Source organism: Salvia miltiorrhiza, chromosome 5 (assembly GCF_028751815.1).
Source record: "Salvia miltiorrhiza cultivar Shanhuang (shh) chromosome 5, IMPLAD_Smil_shh, whole genome shotgun sequence".
In the NCBI taxonomy this organism is placed as follows: Eukaryota; Viridiplantae; Streptophyta; class Magnoliopsida; order Lamiales; family Lamiaceae; genus Salvia; species Salvia miltiorrhiza.
This window is the reverse complement of record NC_080391.1, coordinates 24,369,295-24,390,900: the sequence shown is the minus strand read 5'-3', so window position 1 is coordinate 24,390,900 and position 21,606 is coordinate 24,369,295. Positions and strand designations below refer to the sequence as shown.

The window sequence follows — 21,606 nt, the reverse complement described above, 5'->3', positions numbered from 1 at the left end:
TTACCATCTTCTTCCCCAAGTCACCTCCATCTCCCGCGACTTTTTCCAGCAACCTCATTACGGCGGTCTCCAAGGCCGTCTTGCTTCTCTTCCTCTCGTTTCCGGTAAGTCACTTCCTCCTAATCTCATATATCTTTTGAATTTGTTGTGAGGTTTTTGAAAAATAGAATTTTGAAATTTTGTTGGGCAAATCATGATAATAGAAAAAAAAAAAAAAAAGGTTATTTCTCTATGTAATGATGTTCAAAACCACGAGATTTGTTTGATTTGATATAGTATTAGTGAATATTTATGTTGTTCTTGGTTCTTGATTTGAGTTTTTCGCAATATGTTCATGGTGACACGAAAATATTCTTGCTTACACACAAAAATGATGGTTACACACTTTATTCGAGTGTTACACACAATTTCGGAAGATAATGTGTGTAACAGTGCACAATTTGCATTGTTACACACATTATCGTCTCAAATTGTTTGTAACAGTGAAAAATTAACCATACACACATTATCGTCCGAAATTGTGTGTTATAGTACAAAATGCTTTATTACACACTTTATCGACCAAAAATGTGTGTAAACATATTTTTGATAGGAATTCCCTATAAAAATGATATTTTTTCAAAATATTAATTATTTTAGTTTATTTATAAGTATATGATTTTTTAATATAATGTTTTTTTTATTTTGTAACATATGTGTCCAACATCCATGGTTATATCCTATGGAGGATCATGGGTAGATAACAAATATGAAGGTGGGGAAAGAAGATTTGCGTTTGTCCCAACGAAGATTTACACACATTTTCAATTTTAAAATGTGTACATTTACGAATGTTCGGCGAAAAAGTGTGCAATAGTTTAAAGAGTGGATTTTGAAAATAGCCACTTTTGAATAGTAAAATTAAAAAGGGGTAATTGCCTGTAAATCCCTAACGTTTACACGGAATTGGTTTTTGCACCTATTTTTATTTTTCTTCTTTTAAATACCTAACCTTTAGTTTTTGTCTCAAATTTGTCCGACGATCGGTTTTTTCTTACGCCGGCACCGGAAATGCCACTGTGGCAGTCGGAATCGATGAGGTGGCAGCCGAAATTCTCCACTTGGCTCATTTTTTGACATGTGGCAAAAAAATCTAAAAAAAATGAAATAAAAAATACATGTGGAAAAAAATTAAAAAAAAAAAAAAACAAAAAAGGAAAATCAACCCCCCTTCCCCCCCAATCGTCATTTCCCTCAGTCCAAACCCTAACTCTCCCTCTCCCCACACGACGCCGCCCCCTGCCACCTCCGCCACCCGCAGCCACCACCACCAATGTTCTACCGCCTGGAGCAGCGGAAGAAGCTCCAGATCTCGATCAAGCTCCACCCGCCGCCGTCCTCTGCCTCACCAAGCTCGAGATCAAGAAGCTCCCCCACCCACCGCCGCTCCATCCCCATTCCCGACCCTCCGCTGCAGCCCAATGCTACGGGTGAGATGGATCGATCAATTTCACGGATCTAGAATTTAATCAGCGATTCAATTTCAGGTGCGATCCGTTCAATCTAGTAAGGTTGAAGGCATGGGAGTTGAGCGGGCGGTGCTCTGCAATTCCAGATGTGCTGAGAGTGTTCGTGAAATTTGGTGCTGGTCGTGGTGGTGGGAAGGGCTGACGAAATTTGGTGGTGGTGGTGGTTCGTTGTTCACGCTTGCGAGCAGGCAAGCCGGTGCAGTCCGAGGCGGTGGCGGATTACTTCTGCGCGGTGGAGGAGGCGAGGAGGTTAGCAGGGACGGGCTTGAGAGATGAGTTTTCCATTGAATTCGTGGAAATCGAGAGGAATTGGGTATAGGGTTTCAAATTTTTGATGATGCAGACGCCGGTGGTGGTGGTGGCGGCGGCGGCGGGTTGGGGGAGGGAAGGGGGCGGCGAAGGGGCGGCGCTGGTGGTGCTGGCAGGGGAGGCAGCTGCGAGTTGGGGGAGGAGGGATAAGGGTGTATGGAAGATGATGATGATTTGGAAATATTTTTTATTTTATTTTTTTGCCACATGTAAAAACTATGTTTATGTGTCAATTTCGGCTGCCACCTCATCAATTTCGGCTGCCACAGTGGCATTTCCGGCGCCGGCGTAAGAAAAAATCGGTCGCCGGACAAATTTGAGACAAAAACTAAAGGTTATGTATTTAAAAGAAGAAAAATAAAAATAGGTGCAAAAACCAATTCCGTGTAAACGTTAGGGATTTACAGGCAATTACCCCAATTAAAAAAATACCCACTAAGATCAAAAAATTTAAAAAATACCCACATTTACCATTTTACCCTTACATATAAAAATTTTACAAATACCCACAGTTCACTGGTTGTGAATTCAAGCTTTAAAATTCGAATTCACAACTGAATTCAACTATTGGTTGTGAATAACAAGTGTTGGTTGTGAATTCGCGTGAGTTCACAACCAACACTATTTCAAGTTGTGAATTCACAACCAATAAAACTTGAATTCACAACCAACACTATTTCAGTTGTGAACTTATTCGATCTAATAGAATGATTTTGCCGTATCCAGACTAATACCAACCCAAGCCATTTCATGAATAAAATGTGACCAATTAACCAACCAACAAAACTACTTGTTACAAATAACATCTTGTTGTTGCATCGAAACATATAAATGTTGACTAATCTGGCTAACATTGAACTTGGTAAAATGAAATGGTTGAAAAATATAGAAATATTTTTAATGATTCCCTATACATGGAATCTTTGAAAAAGTAGGAAATCGTTTAATTTATCTTATTAAGTCACTTGAAGATGCAAATTCCAAAACTTATTCGTTTATATATATATATATATATATATATATATATATATATATATATATAGAGAGAGAGAGAGAGAGAGAGAAAAGTTAAACAGAGAATGCTAAATATTTAGAGAATAGAGAATTCGTGAAATAAAAACGAACAGATCTACAATTTTTATGAACAGATCAATGTACCGCATGAACAGCAATTTGCTCCGGGTTCGAATCCTGTTGGTGGCGAGTTTTTCTCTTTTTTTACTAAATACGTCTGTTCGTTAGTTATGTTAATTTGTTCGTAAAATTTATAGACTTGTTCAAAATGAAATATATAATAATTCTCTGTTTAACTTGACCCTATATATATATATATATATAGGGTGTGGTTATAATGAGAACCACACTTATCGTGAGAACATAAGAACCATTAAAATCAATGCTATACATTGATTTGTTCATCAAAATTATAGATATGTTCGTTTTTGTTTCACGATTTCTCTATTCTCTAAATATTTAGCATTCTCTGTTGAACCCTTCTCTCTCTCTCTCTTTGTATATATATATATATATTATAGATATAGATTTCTTTTTTCTTTCTATTATCTATTTTATATATATATATTCTATTAGTCTGTTAAATATGGTAAAATGTTGTCTTACTGTAACACAAGATTTCCCTTTTCGCGTATCAATAATTATGATTTTACGTATGGACAATTCCTCAATATCTTGTTCATTCGCAACAAAAAAATTTCTTTGTGCGTCGGTAAAGAAAAACTAACCAACGCTGATAATTCAGTTGTGAATTCATAAACCTGGTTATGAATTCAAGAACATTTGTACAAAATTACGTGATTTTCATCAATTTCTTCGTTACTTATATTTTTTTCGATTAAATTCAAATTGACTTTAACTTTTCCTCAAATTTCTCTTCTAAATGGCATACTTTCTTAAAGTAATTGAATAAGAACAATCCTCAAAATCTAGAATCCCTAAATCATTCTCATTCTCATCCCAATGATTCCAAGATGAAGAAATAATCTGAGATCCTTGTAGACGATGACGGAGATCTTCAGATATGTGCCTTACTCTAGCCGGAGCGAGGCGGCAATGCAGATCTGGGGCGGGGCGGCGTCGTGGTGATGGACGGGGCGGCGCGGCCGAGGCCAGGCTCTGCTAGACGCGGTCGGAAGCAGAACAACGCAGTCGCCAGATTTCCACAAGCAGCGAGAAAGCCGACGACAGCAGCGGCGGCGACACGGTGGTGGAGACGGATGATTTACACAGAGAGAGAGAGAGAGAAATCGGCGTGTCACGACCGAACTTAACTAAGGATAGGTAAGTCGGGAAACCGTGAATAGGGAAGTGAAATTAGGAGAGGGGATAGAAAGGGGTAATAAATAATCATACAGGATTTGAACTAAGATTGAGATATAATATGAGAACAAGTCACACATATATAGATAATAGCTAGTAATCGGTCATGAGCATCCAATTAAAGTGTTTATACAATCACTTGAGTTGATAATCCGACATAATAGAATAAGTTGCATCATAATTGAGTGTTCGCAGCGAAAATAAGAACATGATACATGTATGAAGACATGTATCGCCAAGAGTTTATTTAGTAAATATGACAAAGCTTCGCACGACACCCCATCATCACCCATCACTGCTCAACCTGCACATTTAGATATATGCAGGGCTGAGTACAAAGTGCTCAGTAGACATATGCCGAAAATCATATACATATTTAATAAAATATAAATTGTCATGCCATTTCAAAAGTATAACCAGGGATTTTTACTTATAAATGTCCAAGCATACTAAATTCATTTGTGATTCTAAAGTTCGACTAATCATTCTAAGTTCTTTTGTATTCTATCATATCTGAAGCTGTGTGCAGGAGAGGTGGCCACCTCTCACGGACACTTGACCGGCCAACCCGCTCGATGACTCACGGTCACTGTGTACACTAATCCCGGCAGGATAGCTATCCACTCAGGATCCAAATTCGATTATAAACTGACAGATAAATATTATACGAAAATCTAAAACATTTATGACAAGACAATAGTTGAAATATTACTCGCTTCAAAAAAAAATAACTTGCTCAAATGTAAATATTTACTTTGCTTGATATATATATGAAAGTAATGCCTACCTGGTTGCAGTGTTTTGCTATTTAATACAATGATTCTCCCGATAGCACTGACTCCACGCTCAAATGTGGAATTTTTGGTGTAGGGAGTTGGAGATTTTAAATGCAGCTTTTGAAAACTTATAGATTGTTGTAGATTTTCTTCTGCCGCCTTTGAAAACTTTGCTCTCGGCGTGATCATCTTCTCTTGAAATTGGGCCTTTTTGGGTGTGATGGATTGCAGGGAAGATATTGCAGCTTTGAAAAAGAATTGCTGCAGTAATGATGTGTTGGAGGGGAAGGTGGAATAGTGTAGGGAATAGTGTAGGAATTGATGTGTTGGACGAAAAATCGAGACATACGTGTAGTAGGATTTTGATGTGCCGTGATCTAGTTTCTCCTAGTTCTTATTCATTTCTGTAATAATTCTCCAATTCTTGCTAAATTAAATCCTCAATCTTGAGATTTAATATGTGAAAGTCGGAATTAATTCACGACTTAATGTTAACTCATATAGCGCGAAGAAATAAAATTATTATTGACATGAGCTCAAGTTATAATTCTAGAAATTTTATAACACGATTTATTAAATCGGTTATAAATCTAAAACTTCTAATATTATTGATTGCATTAATCAACTGATTAAATAAAATCTCAACGCGTGGCTAAACCAATAAATTATTTATTGGTTTGATTTATGATTAAATATTAAATCGCAACTTTGTATCTCTTATACAGGCTTTTGTTGAAATAATATTGTCTTAACAAATAATTACAAGAAATTATTAATTAAGCAAAAGAATTTTATAACTAATTAACGCACATATTTAATCTAATATATATATATAAAAGTGCGGGGCATCACACGGCGCCGGCTGAGATCGGAGAAGGGGAGATGGCGGATATGCCGCCGCCGGGGTCGGTGGCGCTACTGCTGGCCTGGTCGTGGGCGACGGAGTTGGCGGTGGCCGTGGGAGCATGTGGTGGCGCCGCTTGGAAGAGAGAGAGCCAGATAAAGAGAGAGCGTATACAGAGAGAGAAAGGGAGAGATGAGAGAATGAGAGAAGGCTAGGGTTTGCTCATTTATATAGAGGGGTAATTTAGTCCTTTAACACGAAAAGTGGGTATTCTTTTAAATTTTTATTTGAGTGGTAAAATTTATTTTTGCTATATAAAAGTGGGTATTCTTATATATTAACTCTAGTTGAAAATGCACTATTACACACTTTTATTAAAATAGTTTGTAATAGTGCATTTTGAACTATTACACACTTTTTCGCAAGACATTTCATGTACAATATGGACAAAAAAAATTAAAAATATGTGTAACAGTGCAAAACGAAGTGTTACACGAAAAATATGTAATAGTGTGTAATTGTTAATTTTCAACTGTTACACATTATTTCGCTAGACAAGAGCATAATTATTTTTTTATAAAATGCTACACACTATATATATGTGTTTATATATTTATTTTTATAAATTTGAACTATTACAAGAATTTTAATATAAATGCTATTTATTAAAAAAAATTGTTTGACATATATACATACTAGTGTAAAAGAGAAGAAGTGTATAATAGTTTAAATTTGAACTATCGAAAGAATTGTAATATAAATGTTTGATTACATATTTACAAAAAAAAAATAGTTAATATATGTTAGATCTTATTTACACACATTTTCAATTTTAAAGTGTGTAAATTTACAAATGCCCAGCGAAAAAATGTGTAATAGTTCAAAATGTACTATTACACATTTTTTCGCTGGACATTTCCTATATAATCAACGAATACATCGAAAATGTGTGTGATAGTTCAAATTGCACTATTACATACTTTTTTAAATAAAGTGTGTAATAGTTCATTTTGGACTATTACACACGTTTTCACTGGACAATTCCTATACAATATCGACAAATAATTCAATTTATTAATTTCCTTGCCTGTAATAATTTAATTTATACTAATACACAATATAACCCTGCTTGTAAATATATTTAAAATTGACAGCAATTTTTAAAACACCTAATGCATTCATATAAATAAATGAAATACATTTTCAAGACACATTGACATAGTGTTTCTCAATATATCAAAATAAAATAAAAATAGTTCCAACAGAGTACAAAATAATCATAAACGCCAAGTTGTGATAGAATCAATGGTGGATCTGCACATCTGCTGGAAACAACTTGCATTCTTCAGAAAAAAAATTGAGCTTGCTTTTCAGCTATAGCATCAATTAGCCGAATATCTTTAGCTACTTGCTCGCCTACGCTGGAAAGACACTAACACCTGCAAATGACATCTCTCTTAATGATAAAGAAGAATCTGAAAGGCCAATATCTAATATCAACAAAAGGGAAAATGAAAAAAAAAAAAATCATAAATGGATTATTCCAATTTGATTGACATGAGTTCTTGAAGTTACCTTATAAAGTGACCCCCATTAAAACCTTCTCATCAAAACTCCAACTGTTCATACGTTTTGAAGGAGCTGAGAAAGTGAAAAATAACGAAGTATAAGATGTTATACTTTCAATTTAAAATTTGTTTGATTCATTAGCTGAACTAATTCTAGGTTTAAAGAGGAGCATAAGAAAGAAATAATACTAACAAGTTCGTGTAGTAGCATACTAGATAGAACATTGAGCTTAAAAAACAAACTCAAGGCATGGTGTAGACATTATTTTCCATGCTTGGAGCACAAAGTTACAACAAGCTATTAGGTTCGACTAAGACCACATGCTTGAAATTTGGAATAGAAACAAACATGTAAAGATTAAGACACGATTAGGAGAATGTATACTCAACCTGCACTTGAAGAGTATGACTGGAAACTGATGCTGCTCATATCTGAAGAGAGATGCTGCAGAGAGTTTTTAACTTCTTCATTTTAAGAAAATGAAAGTGTGAGACACCGTTAGTTGCTAGAATAGAGATAAACAATATCAATCAAATATGATTGTTCTAGTAAAAATCGAAATTTAATACCAACTATTCAATCTCATTACAATAATCGAAATTCAACACTATTCAATCTAAATATCACTGAAATAACAACAATATTCAATCTCAGCACACAACCAACATATAAATTTCAACACTAAATTGTTCTAACAATAGTTCTAACGATATTTCAAGTTTATTACTAAAAACAAACATCTTCAAGACAACGATTTCGTGAATCACCACAGGCGAAACGAACTAGAAAATTACCTCAGATTCATTATTATTGTTGACGGAACTCGACATTATCAGAAACGGCGGAGATGGGCTGCGTTCAGCGGAGAAGGTCTGCTCCGGCGGAGGTGACGGGTGTGCGGTGGCAAGGCGCACCACTGCATGATGCTGCTGCTGCTACGGATTCGGCGAGCAGTAGCCTCCTTCGCCTAATATTTTCTTCTCGGATCTAGCAATGGCCCGAGGTTGGTGGTGGAGGTGCGACGGTGGTGGAGGCGGACAAAGCTGTGCTTTCGAATTAATGAAGTCGTCGTTTCAACTTCTTGTAAATAAATTTATAATTCTTCTTGTCCAATAAAGGCGTAGTGCCAGTGATACGCTAGGGTCAATCCCACAGGGAGAAGGGGAAAGGTGAACGTATCATCCTGGTCACAGGAGAACTTATCGGAGTCTCAAGAGACAGTATCATGGGCAAGAGATAAAAGGAAATAAAAATTGAAACACTAAAAGAAAGAATCTAAATAAAAGGAGAACCTGGGCAAGGCAATGAATCAACAAATATAAACTTGATCGGTCATCGGTTAAGATATTCACTACTATGTATATCTACCGGTTATAAATTATCAATAGCATGTGTTCCCCTCCCCTTTTCACTCGTCACATGCACTTTTATTGTATGATAAAAATCTATCCTTTGAGTAAAAAGGCAAGGGACACCCTATGCCAGAAAACCATTTTGACCAACCACGCATTAGCGCACCTCAGTACATGCAATTAAACCAAGAAGCGTTGAGCCCTATATAGACCTGATATTAATAAAGGCAGGCCATTATCTACTTCAACCTCACATGTCTATAATACTCTAAAGACGCAAAGTGATCATACAGTACATAATGCCAAATATAGTACAGAGCTCAAAAATACTGATAAAAGCCCAAAAATCGGCAAAAACGTGGACAAAACAAAAGAATCGGCGACCGACCTCAGAAATCGGCGATCGTCGTTTCCCGGTTGCCGTTTTTCACTCCTGCATGCGACTTTCATATTTCGTCCAGATCTGCCGCTTCTAAATTGCGATTTGAGATCCATTTGAGCCCACGAACTCATATTGAGATGATCTACAACTTTTATTTCAGATCATTCTTCCAAATTATGCTTCAATATTTTCTGAAAAATGCGCTCAAACAACAAGTAACAAGTTCTTAATAATAAACCAATATTCACTCAAATAAATCATCAAACGCACAAAATTCTCACAACTAAGCATCAAATATGATACACCAAGAGGAAAAAACATATGTTTATCAATGGTAAGTATCACTAAAGGTGGAAAATAAGCAATGTGAGGATATAGGGTTGTTGATTGATGAGAAAAAAAAATGGTGAATATGACTTGTTCATTTTGTGATTGTTAAATTGTATGGGATATGAGTCAGTTTGCCTAAAAACACATCATCTTACCAAAGAAACTCATTACAACCTAATAAAAGTCTTTTTTATCATTATTTATAATACATTGAAGTATAGAGAGTTATGATTAATGGCAAACTTATGGTAGATTGCATACATTCAACTTGAGTGCAAATACATCCATCCTAAACACTTAAGAGTCGAGTGCACCATTGAAACATCCACCTTGTGAGGATTCAAGCTTGAAGGTTATAATGTTGAACTTATTATCACTTGTGACTTCTTGAAGTGCATACCTACGTGTGATACACTTGTGAAATATTTTTGAAATTTTTGAAGCCCTTGAAATTACATCAATTCATTCTCACATGTTTGTTTAGTCTTATTTCTCTTCTCTTTGTTGGGGACAAACAATGCTTTAAGTTTGGGGGGGTTGACAAACATGATTTTCCTACCTCATCTAATTATGATTTGTTATCATTTTCCTGCATGTTTTGATTGTTAATGTGTGTTTGTATCCCATTATTGTACTTTATATAGATTTGATGCCTTGGTGTAGTTTTGGAGTGATTTCAAGAAAAATCAAAGATCAATTGAAGGAATGTAAAAATATGCGGTTGAAGTACAACACGAGAGAAACCTGTAAGCGCAAACGGCGATGGAATCAGAGCTCGGACGACGGAGAACAGTGCAGACAAAGTCGATTGCGCAAAGGATCCCACGACCATGGCCCAACGACTGAGGGAAGGCGAAGACCCACGGTCACCACTCGCGGCCGTGAGTGGGACCGCTGCCTGTTGTGCACCAAGTCAGGGAGTTTCCACGATTCGGGTTGCGGCCGCGGTCCCCTACCCTTTTTTGCCGTGTTCCTAACCGCGGCCACTACCGTGATCGCGGAAAAAATACGGAATCCCCCCAAATGTGGGTCCCATACGAGATTTTTAGCCAAAAAACTTTCAAATCTTCATTTTCTCTCCATCATTCACCATCCTCATACATTCAATACATCCCCAAATCTTCCCCACCAAACTCTAGCCTCCATTAATATACCTATCTACCCAAGATTGACAGCATTGAAAAGGAGAAAATTAAGAAGATTGAAGAAAGCCACACAATAGGATATGTAATCTCTTTTTCATTCTCTTTGATTATGTTTCATTTTGTTTGAGGTAGTTTGTTTGTAAGCATGTTAGGCTAAAATCCCCACAAATTAAATTGATATTATGAAAAATCAAAAATATTTACAAAGTTAGATTGGTATTATGAAAAATTGAACTATGCGGTTTACGCCGTTGATTTCCGCCGTTGATTTCCATTTGGGATTATGTGTATCACCTTTTGGGTGCTATTTTTTCTTTGTTTTTTTGTTACCATTTGTAAAAAATTGAACTATTAGTATTTTTTATTATATTTATAATTTTTTATATAATAATTAAATTGATATCATATATATATATATATATATATATATAATAAAATATAAAATTATTTTCATGCATGACATGAGTGCAAATACTAGTTTTTTTTATAAAAAAAAAAACACATACAAGATGAAACAAATTATTGAATTTGACTCTTTTTATGTTTTCACTGTACTTGTTGAATTGGTAGAATATGAACAACTATCTATATATAATACTCCCTTCGTCCCCAAAATAATTTCCTATATTTCTTTTTTGGATCGTCCTACAAATAACTTCCTATTCCATTTTAGGAAACTACCCCACCACTAATAATACTTTATTTATTCTTACTTTTCACTTTTTCATCATTCTCAATACTAATTATAACACATTTTCGCAACTTACAATAATAATTATAACATTTTTTTTACCACTTTCAATACACTTAACAATATTTCTTTAAAACCCATGCGTCCCCAACTAGGAAGTTATTTGGGGACAGAGGGAGTATAAAATATCAGTTTTTTTCATCAATTTAATGGCATTTTTGCAATTATAACATTAATTGAGAATAATATTTTAAAAATTAAAAGAGAGAGGGGAGAGAGAAGACACATGAGAGAGAAAGAAAAAGCAAAGATGAGAGAGAATAGAAGTTAGATAACCAAAAAATTAGAGAGAAAAGATGAGAGAAGAACGAGAGAAAAAAGGTGATTTTTGGGAAATTAAAGAATTATATTTATTTATTTTTTAATTTATTTTTTGATAATTTTTATATTAAAATTAATGATTGTATCATGATTTTAATTTGAGATTTATATTAAATATTTTTTCGGTAATAAAAGAATATATGCAATATAAATCTATATCTACACAATATATAAAAGTAGAGTTGCAAAATTATATTTTCTCCAATAAATTTCTCTCAGTATTCTCTTCTCCTTTCTCTATTTTGTTTTGTCTAAGAAAATGTTAAATTGATTTGTGAAAAAAAAATCCCATATGTATCTTAGATTAAATTTCATAAAATAAATCTTTAATTTAGTGTAAAAATCTATATATCATACAATTTTTAATGGTAATATTCATTCAAAAAAAATAATACATGCAAATAGATGATTTTGTACATCTCGAAATATCTATATGATACATAACTGATACTTATTATTATTTATAGTTGCTTTTGATTTTTGATGAATTTATATAATTATACTCATTATCAATTAATAAAATTTAATTGGTATTCAATAAGGTTGGAAAATAATTTTAGATATAGGTTCTTGATTGAGTAATCAGTGTTAATTTTTTAAATAATTTGTATTTATTTATATTTTGATTTTGTTTAATATTTATATTTATTTATTTAAAATATAGTTCAATCTCAATGTTCATTGTGCATCGCACGAGGGAACATACTAGTTATTATAGTAAGTGACTAAGTCCTAATCATAAGCCTATTAAAATTTCATTAGACATAAAAATGAATTGTATGAAATGCTAAAAATAAATTTGGAGCAAGTGAAGATACTTTCTAACGTCGTATATCAATAAATTCAACTCTTCTTAATGAAAAATACTGGCTCTGCCCCTAACTATTAGACTTTTGATAAATCCTGGCTAGGGATGACAATCGGGTACGACGGGCACGGATAGGCTATCCATATCCATACTCGCGAACTAAATGGATAGTAGATTTTAACCACGAAACTATCTGTGGATATCAAATGTTATCTAAACCCGCCACCCGTGGATACCCACTACCCATCAGGTATCCGCCAACCCGCTACCCGTCGGATACCCGGCATCCGCTACCCGTCGGATACCTGCGAGACCGCTACCCTGAGGGTTTAGGTAGTGTTAGGGCCTTAAGGTTTAGGGTGTTTAATTTGGGTCTGCTTTGAGAAATGATATGTTGACACATATCTGATATGTATATCCAAAGCTCATATTTTAAGGGTATTTCGTGGATATTTCAGGGTATTTTTTGCAGGTAAATGAGTTTTGCAGGTATGGATAGTAAGTATCCAAACTCATACCTACAAACTAAATAGATAGTGAATTGTAACCACAAAACTATCTGTGAATATCAAATGCCTCTCAAACTCGTATCTATTAAGGTCGGATAATCACGGATATCCATTACCCGCAACTAAATTGTCATCCCTAATCCTGGCTCTGCCCCTAATTATTAGGCCTACCTCTGCATGCAAGCATATCAATCCAACGAAGAAAGTGAGCAAGTTAGGTTACGTGGCCAAACAATTTAAAAATTGGCGCTAAGAGCATCCGCAATGGGCTTACTTGATAGTGGGGGACCACATTGAGTAAGTAGTGCTGCATTGGGGTTACTTGATAGCCTACTTGATAACATTAGTTTTGATTTTTATGTTTTTTATTTAAATTTAATTGCTCAAATTTAAATAACACAATTTATTTCAAATTTAAATTGCATTAATTTTAAAATTCTAAATATTACATAAAACTTTAATAAAATAAAAACAATTTCTAAAAATTAACTACTCTGGTCCTAGAGGTCCGAAACGTGCCCAAAGGTACTCCATCAAATCATTTCGGAGCTGAGCATGTAGATGTCTATCTCGGAGAATTATATCCCTTCGCACATATTCCTCGAAGGACACCGGTGTTTGTCCAGCACTCTCCGTCGAAGCACTGCTAGACGCCCCATCATCATCTCTCCAGTTGAGAGCCGTTTCACCTTCGTGCTCCACAATCATGTTGTGGAGAATGATGCAACACAACATGATGTCCTTAAGGTGCTCTACGTACCAATTGCGCGCCGAACTTCGAATGATTCCCCACCGAGCTTGAAGGACTCCGAAGGCGCGTTCGATATCCTTCCGTGCCGATTCTTGCATCTTCTTGAACCTTGCCTCCTTCGGATTGGTTGCCATTGATGGACTCTTGACGAAGCAACGCCACTCCAGATATATGTCGTCACACAAGTAGTAGCCCATCCGGTATTCGCGCTGGTTGGCATGAAAGACCACCGGCGCCGCAGTTCCTTCCTAACACGTCGGAGAAGAGAGGCGACTGATTCAGCACATTGATGTCGTTGTTCGAACCAGCGACGCCGAAGAAGGCGTACCAAATCCACAAATCGTGGGATGCAACGACCTCCAATATCAAGGTGGGCTCTCCCTGATCCCCGCATTTGTAGGCTCCGTACCACGTCTTTGGGCAGTTCTTCCACGCCCAATGCATGCAGTCTAAGCTCCCGAGCATCCCGGGAAAACCGTGTCGCGCCTCGTGCATATGAAGGAGGCGTTGGACGTTAGTTGGCGTTGGACGGCGCAAGTAATAGGCTCCAAAAGCCCGGATGACCGCCTTGCAGAACTTCTTGAGGCATACACGCCCGGTTGAGTCGGCCACTTTGAGATACTCATCGAAAACATCCGCACTAATCCCGGTGGCTAATTGGCGGATAGCCGACGTGCATTTCTGTAAAGGAGAAAGAAAGTCTTGACCGATTGCATCAATGCTCATATGGAAGAAAATATCTTCACCTTGAACAGCTTCGACGATGCTCAAGAACAATGCGAAAACGATGCCGAAAAAAAGTAGGACCGTACGTTGGATTGTCGATGAAGTAGTCTTGCATAAGACGTACATGGGCCTCTTCACGATCACGGTGGACGTATGATCGGGGACGTTTGACACGCGCCGGATCTAGCGCCGGTGGGGAGCGGTATGGAGCAAGCACTTGTTTCTACAACTCTACCAACTCCATGAACCTTTCAGCTACTTCGTCGGAATCAGGCGAAGAATCATGTTGGGGTGACGGCATTTTTGGAAGAACAAAGATGATATTTTGCAAGAAAAATTGAAGGAGGAAGAAGGAGTGAGTTGTGATGAATGAGGGAGGGAGAAGTATTATTTATAGAGAGAAAAGAAGAGAATAAAAAATAAAAAAAAAGGTGTCAAACAGCTAAAAGAGCCGTTGGAAAAAAAATTCAAAAAGCCGTTAAAAGCTGTTGAAATATATATTTTTTTTAATTGAGGCGCGTGCACAGCACGCGCCGCTCGAGTGCTACACGAGCACTCGAGTAATGCTCGAGTAGACCTCCCCCCCCCGCAACGCTCTACTCGAGTAAGCCATCGAGTAGAGCGTGCGGATGCTCTAAGTAATATTTGGAGTGGTAAGTCTCAAATGGTTGGCTTCTAAAGGGTGTCTACTTTGTATGGTTGGTAAAATACATTATTGGTATTTTTATTTTCAAGAGTAAAATTTCTTTAATTAGAGTAAATATCAAATAAAACTAGTTTAAATGATAGAAATAATCAAACAAAACTAATATAAATAATCAAAAAAATTGAAATATCCCAAAGTTTTAATACATAAAAGTAATTAACCTTATTATTTTTAGGGTTAATAGTGTTTTATGTCCCAAACTTTCAGCGTTTTTCACAAAATGTCCCGAACTTTTATTTTTTCCTAAAAAACTCTGAACTTTCAGTTTTTCCATAAAATATCCCGCTATATAAAATTCGGTGACAAAATGATGAATTATCTCATCGGAAGAAATATTTTGGGAACCGTCATTGTTGGAAAACCATATTAGGAACCATCATTGTTGAAAAACGCTGAAAGTTTGATTTTTTTTTTTTTTTATCATTTTTCCGTCATCGAATTTTGTATAACGGGACATTTTATGAAAAAAAACTGAAAGTTTGAGATTTTTTAGGAAAAAATGAAAGTTCGAGACATTTCGTGGAAAACGCTGAAAGTTCGGGACATAAAACACTAATAACCCTTATTTTTATGTATCAAGACTAGTTCTTCGGACTAAACATCCCCAAGAGATTAAAAAATTCCCATGATTCACTAGCAACATGATAAAACTAAAGACCTTCCAAACTAAAGAACTTCAAGATATACAAAAACACTAAAACTATAACAAAGTGATCATATGTGGAAATGCAAAAGATTGTTAGCTCTCATCACTCCTCAAATGAAAAGCATATGTATCAAATCGGAGCAATACGCAACCAGGGACGGAGCCGGGGGGCTAGGGGGGGGGGGGGGGGCTGAAGCCCCCTCCCAAATTCTCGCACGCAACATACATCAAACAGTTGTCGATCCAATTTGATATTTAAGCTAGCACAAACAACCCTAAATTTGAGGCGCAAAGCATCCATAGCGTCGAAGACGGACTTGTTTTAAAATTACTCCCTCCGTCCCACGAATTTTGACACGTTTGGTTTTGCCACTGGAATTAAGGAGTTGTAAATTAGTGTTTTAAGTGTGTAATTAATAAAGTATAAAAATGATAAAATAGGAAAGAGAATGTAATAAAAGTGATAAAGTATGAGAGAATGTAATAAAGTTGATAAAGTATGAGAGAGAATGTAATAATTATTATCTTATTTGGAAATGTGTCAAAATTCGTGGAACAACCCAAAAAGGAAAACGTGTCAAGATTTGTGGGACGGAGGGAGTAAAACTAAGGGCTTTTTTTATTTAAGATATGGGCTTATCGTTTGGGCGGCTAGGTAAATGAAATTGGGCTACATTTAATTAATATTTGGGCCAGATTATTAATTGCTCGGGCCTCTGATTTTTATTAAAATATTTGGTCCTCAGATTAATTAAAAGTTGGGCTGCCAATTAATTTCTTTTTTGGGGTGTATTTTTTTCATTTTCTATTTTTGTATATTTTTTGCCTTTGTAGATTAATTTATTAATCAAGCAACACTTAAGCTTAAGTTGATTAATGATTTAATTGTCTAAATAATTAATTAGACTCTAATTCAAAATTAATTGCTTTAGAAAATAATTTTATAATACTCCCTCCCTTCCTCAAAAATTTTAAGAAAAGCTGCAACAGCCGTTTGACACTAGCTCTCATCCGGTTGCCAATTGCCATCCACATAGTGATTTACACATCATTACGTCGCTTTCTGCGCGCGACCTTCTTTCCAAGACGTATTCCATCAGAAGATCGATTGGGCCAACTTATCTTTTGTCTACAATCGGAGCTCGTCTCATCCCTCTGCCCCCATTATGATGTAGTCACCCTCATCATTTTGCTCCACGATCAACGATTTTGCTTAGAATTAAGTGTATATTCATTTTTTATTTTATTTTTTGACATCCATATAGACAATTCATGTTGGAGATCCGTCAATCCACGTTGATTTTCAGGAGCCGAATTTTTTTAATAAAACACGAATAATATTTTTTTATTAGGTTGAGTATCAATATTTTGGTAATATCTTTAGGTTGAGATATTTTTGAGAATTTGCTAAAATGATGGGACTGAAAGTGACCTTTGCCCAAGAAAAAAAGCCTCCCTAAAAAATGAAGCTTCGATAATTTTGTAGCAAACTTTAGATAGCTGCACAACTGTAACATTACTATAAAGTACAATAAACAGTAAAACAATGATCAAACAATTATAGAAATAATTTACATCTTCTAGCATCTTGAGAAGCAAAATCATTAATAACCTCTTCAAGATCAAGCTTTTGTGATACCTCATATTCAATGCATAAAATCCTAACTTATTTAACCTTTTTTTTTGTGAGAATTCATCAATAACCTCTTCAAGAACAAGCTTTTATGATACCTAAAATCATAACCTATTTAACCTATGGATAAATCCTTACGGAGCAAATTGATCCGGATCAGTATAGGTAAAAAAGTTACAAATTGTTTTACTGAAAATATGATTTACCTTAAATGCTCCTAATAAAAGTTTATTATTTTAAAATACTAAATTTAATATACTATGAATATAAATTCAATATCTTTTTATTTTTCTACGCCATAAATTAAATTCATGAACATAAAATTAAATGTTTAATCTCCTTAATCCTATGCACTTAAATGAATTAATTGAACATAGGAAGCCCTATCGTTGCTTTCTCAGCTTGTTCACTTTATAATTTATGTGACTCATTCTTTTAGTGTTGGGGATTTATTTTTAAGAATAAAAAACATAGGAATTTCGATACTCATCATTAGGTGTGAAATGTGAAGATTAACGAGCTAATCATCAGGTATAATAGTAATATTATTTTGTAACATTTTTTTATTTAAACATCCCCGGTCACTATAAAACATATTTCAATTTAAAAATCAAAATACTACTCCCTCCGTCCGTCAAGATTATGGCAATTTGCTTAGGCACGGGATTTAATAAAATTGGTGATGATTTTGATGCAGTGGAGAAATGGTCCCACCACTTTATGAGATGAGTGGTTGAAATTGAATTTTGAGTGTTTTTTTTTTTTAATAAAGAGTGTTAATAAGGATAAAATATTAAAGAGGATGGTGGGACCATTGCCATAAAAGGAAAGTGACATAATCTTGGCGGACGCCCAATATAGTAATTGTGACATAATCTTGGCGGACGGAGGGAGTAATATAGTATTATTATGATATCGGATAATTTTTCTAAAATAAAATTCTTTATATAAATCGCTAATGAGTTATGTATTTATTAAGTATTGCGTAATTTTCAATACCATCTTGATTTTATTATTTCCATGAGATTGCAATTATTCGAAACAGCCAACAATATAAAAAGTCATAAAATGTAATATAATTTATATTATAATTTAGGATTATATATATGTATATCACACACTTAATAAAATTTGAAAATATTTTCTATAAGTAAATTTTTTTAATATGACAAAGCATTTGTGTGAGATTGAGCCTATTGTAATCTCCAATGAAATTATGAATAATTACGAAGAATTTGAGTTTACTTATTTTAATTATAGTTGTTAAGTGCCAGTTATAATTTATTCAATCACAATCATAGAATATTTTTACTATATATGATTAATTCTATTTGGTGAATATATTTGAAAGATGACTAGATATATATAATTTATAAATTTATCTACGAAAAAAATAATTTAAAAATATACACCATTTATATGGTTATAATATATATATATATATATATATATAATAAAGCACAATTCAATCTAATCAAGTGTTTCTGTCTTACTTCAAATGATGATCGAGTAATATGTTCTTGTGTTGTGAAATCCAAAAGCTCGTTTAATTATATATTCAAGAACCACTATGCTACTACAAAAATTTTGACACTTGGTTAGATGTTTAAAAAATTTAGAAATTAATTATTTTTAAATAAAGTAGTGCTCCCTCCGTCCCGCCGAGCTTGAGGCGTTTCTTTTGGGCAGAGAAATTAAGAAGTTGTAGATTAGTGTTTTAAGTGTGTAGTATAAAAGTGATAAAGTAGGAGAGATAATGTAATAAGTAATAAAGTAGGAGAGAGAATGTGATAAAGTGATAAAGTAGAAGAGAGAATGTAATAAGGGGTGCAATTAGTTTTGTAAATTAGTGCTTTAAATTGCCTAATTTTTGCCGAAAAAGGAAATGACTCAAGCTCGGTGGGACAGCCCAAAAAGGAATACGACTCAAGCTCGGTGGGACGGGGGGGAGTATATTATATTTTCAAAAAATTACATAAATAAAAGTTATAAAAGTAAGGCAATCACTATATATATTTGTTCTTTAATTTAAAAACATTGTATATAAATGATAATGAATCGCAGTTCAATTGATAAGACGGTTCTCATCCAATCTTAAAGTCAGTGGATCGACTCATGCGTGCATGTGTACGTTCCTGAACCCTCTGCCCTTGGCAAAACATTGAACTCTTTGTTTATAGTTAATAATTATTAAAAATTATGAATTAATTATATTTAATAAAGTATAGTTTATTTTCGTCAAGTTACGATATTAAAAAATACAAAACTAATACAATCACTATAGGTAAGTCGTTATTCGTATATATTAAGAGATAACTTTTTAATGCATTAAGAAATCCACAATAAAGTATCAAAAGTATATATGTTGGCGATCACTAAAGGTAAGTCGTTATTCATATATATTAGTGAGCAAGAAAAATATATACTTCAACTGTAGCAATTGTACAAGAGGTGACAATTTGATTTACATGTAGTATTTATTTTTATTTAATATAGTAACATATTTTAAAATTTTTGACTCTATTTTTAGTTAATAAATATAAAAAATTATGAATTGATTATATTTAATAGGGTTAATTACGCCAAAAATCATGAACTATACCCTCATTTTCAACTTTTCCATGAACTTTTTTTTTATCAAAAATTCCCCGAATTTAATGCGTTGAACAATTTTTCCATGACTTTCAAAAATCCCCAAATTGAGTGCTGATATGGCATAGCCGGCGGCGAAAAGAAGCGAAGTTGTTTAGTTGGGGGTAAAACGACGTCGTTTTGAGCCCAAACCTCTCTCTCTCTGTTGGGGGTCGAGCTCGCCGGAAGTCGAACAACAACAGTCGAGCCCAACCATGCAATGGCCGGTGGTGGTGGATCTACGAGCCCACTGTTCGATCTGGGAGACGGCGAATCTACGGGGGTGGTTGGTGGCGGGCGGCAGATCTAGTGATGGTGGTGGGGGAGGAAGGTGGAGAGAGAGGGGGCGGTGGCGTGCGTCGAGAAAATTCATCCCTCCGGTGATTTCTTCTACACCATCCCCATTGTCGCCGCCGTTCTACACCGTCGATTCCTCTTCTCCACCTCCGCCTCAATCACGAGTCACCGGCAGACACCACCTGAATCGGAAACAACCCTAATTGCTCGATCCATGGAAACAACCCTAATTGCTCGACATCTGGAATGGCAGCGACAGCGGAGGCACGGCGGAGGAGGTAGGGTTTTGACCAAGGTGTCTGCTGAAATTGGGGGCAGCGAGCACAACAACGGCGTCCCCTTCGCGTCCCTTCGCCTCCCCGTCTCTCACCGCCGATCTTCGTGTCTGAGATTGAGGGAGGCGGCCCTTCGCTTCACCGGAGAAAATCATGGATTTTTTGTTTTGTTGTTTATTTTTTTCCAAGTAAGAGTCATGTCACCTCGGTATTACCACGTAGGCGCCATGTCAGCTTGGTATTGCCACATAGGCGACAGCTGAGCCCGGAACTTCACCGGAGGAAAAAGTCATGGTAAAATTGTTCAACACATTAAATTCAGGGAATTTTTTATTAGAAAAAAAAAAGTTCATGAAAAAGTTAGAAATGAGGGTGTAGTTCATGATTTTTGGCGTAATTAACCCTATTTAATATGGTATAATTTATTATCCATGTCACCCATGTTCACACAAGTCACAAAGGAAGTGGTTGCGATATTTTGAGATTCAAAATGAAATTCAACAAATTAGAGAGATTATTATTTAAGTTAGAGCATCCACAGTGGGGTGACCTGATAGCTGACCTGATAGAGGGGGAACCACATTGGGTCAAGGAGGCTGCAGTGAGATGGCATGATAGCTGACCTGATTTTTTTAATTTTAATTTTTGTATTTTTTCATTTAATTTTAATTGCACACATTTAAATAACACAATTTACTTAAAATTAAACTTCATTAATTTTAAAAATCCTAAAAATTACATAAAAAAAAACCTAAGACATAATTTAAAATTACTTAATTAAAACCTAAAAATATAATTAAAACCTATCTAGTCTCCACCCCCCCATTTGTCGAGCTAGGATCTTCGCTACTCGTTGCTTGTGTCATTCTAGCTGCTCCGGAGTCATGTTGGAAGTCTTCATGAATAAGATCTGATCGTCGTGGATTTTCCTCTTCAGCTCGTTCTTCTTGGTGTACTCGCCGATCATTTTTTGCAGCTTGTTGTCCGATCTATCCAACCT

The 21,606-nt window shown here is 35.2% G+C and overlaps 1 long non-coding RNA gene across 2 annotated transcripts; it reads right to left on the bottom strand.

Moving 5' to 3' along the window:
* Positions 1 to 6,951: 6,951 nt before the first annotated feature.
* Positions 6,952 to 8,496, bottom strand: LOC131024172 (uncharacterized). Of its 2 annotated transcripts, XR_009101685.1 has the most exons (4): positions 8,138 to 8,496; positions 7,733 to 7,807; positions 7,350 to 7,415; positions 6,952 to 7,213 (listed from the first exon to the last, which is right to left on the bottom strand). It is a non-coding gene; the product is annotated as an uncharacterized LOC131024172 (long non-coding RNA). The 2 variants fall into 2 exon arrangements; XR_009101684.1 differs by having other exon boundaries at positions 6,952 to 7,415.
* Between the last annotated feature and the right edge of the window lie 13,110 nt (positions 8,497 to 21,606).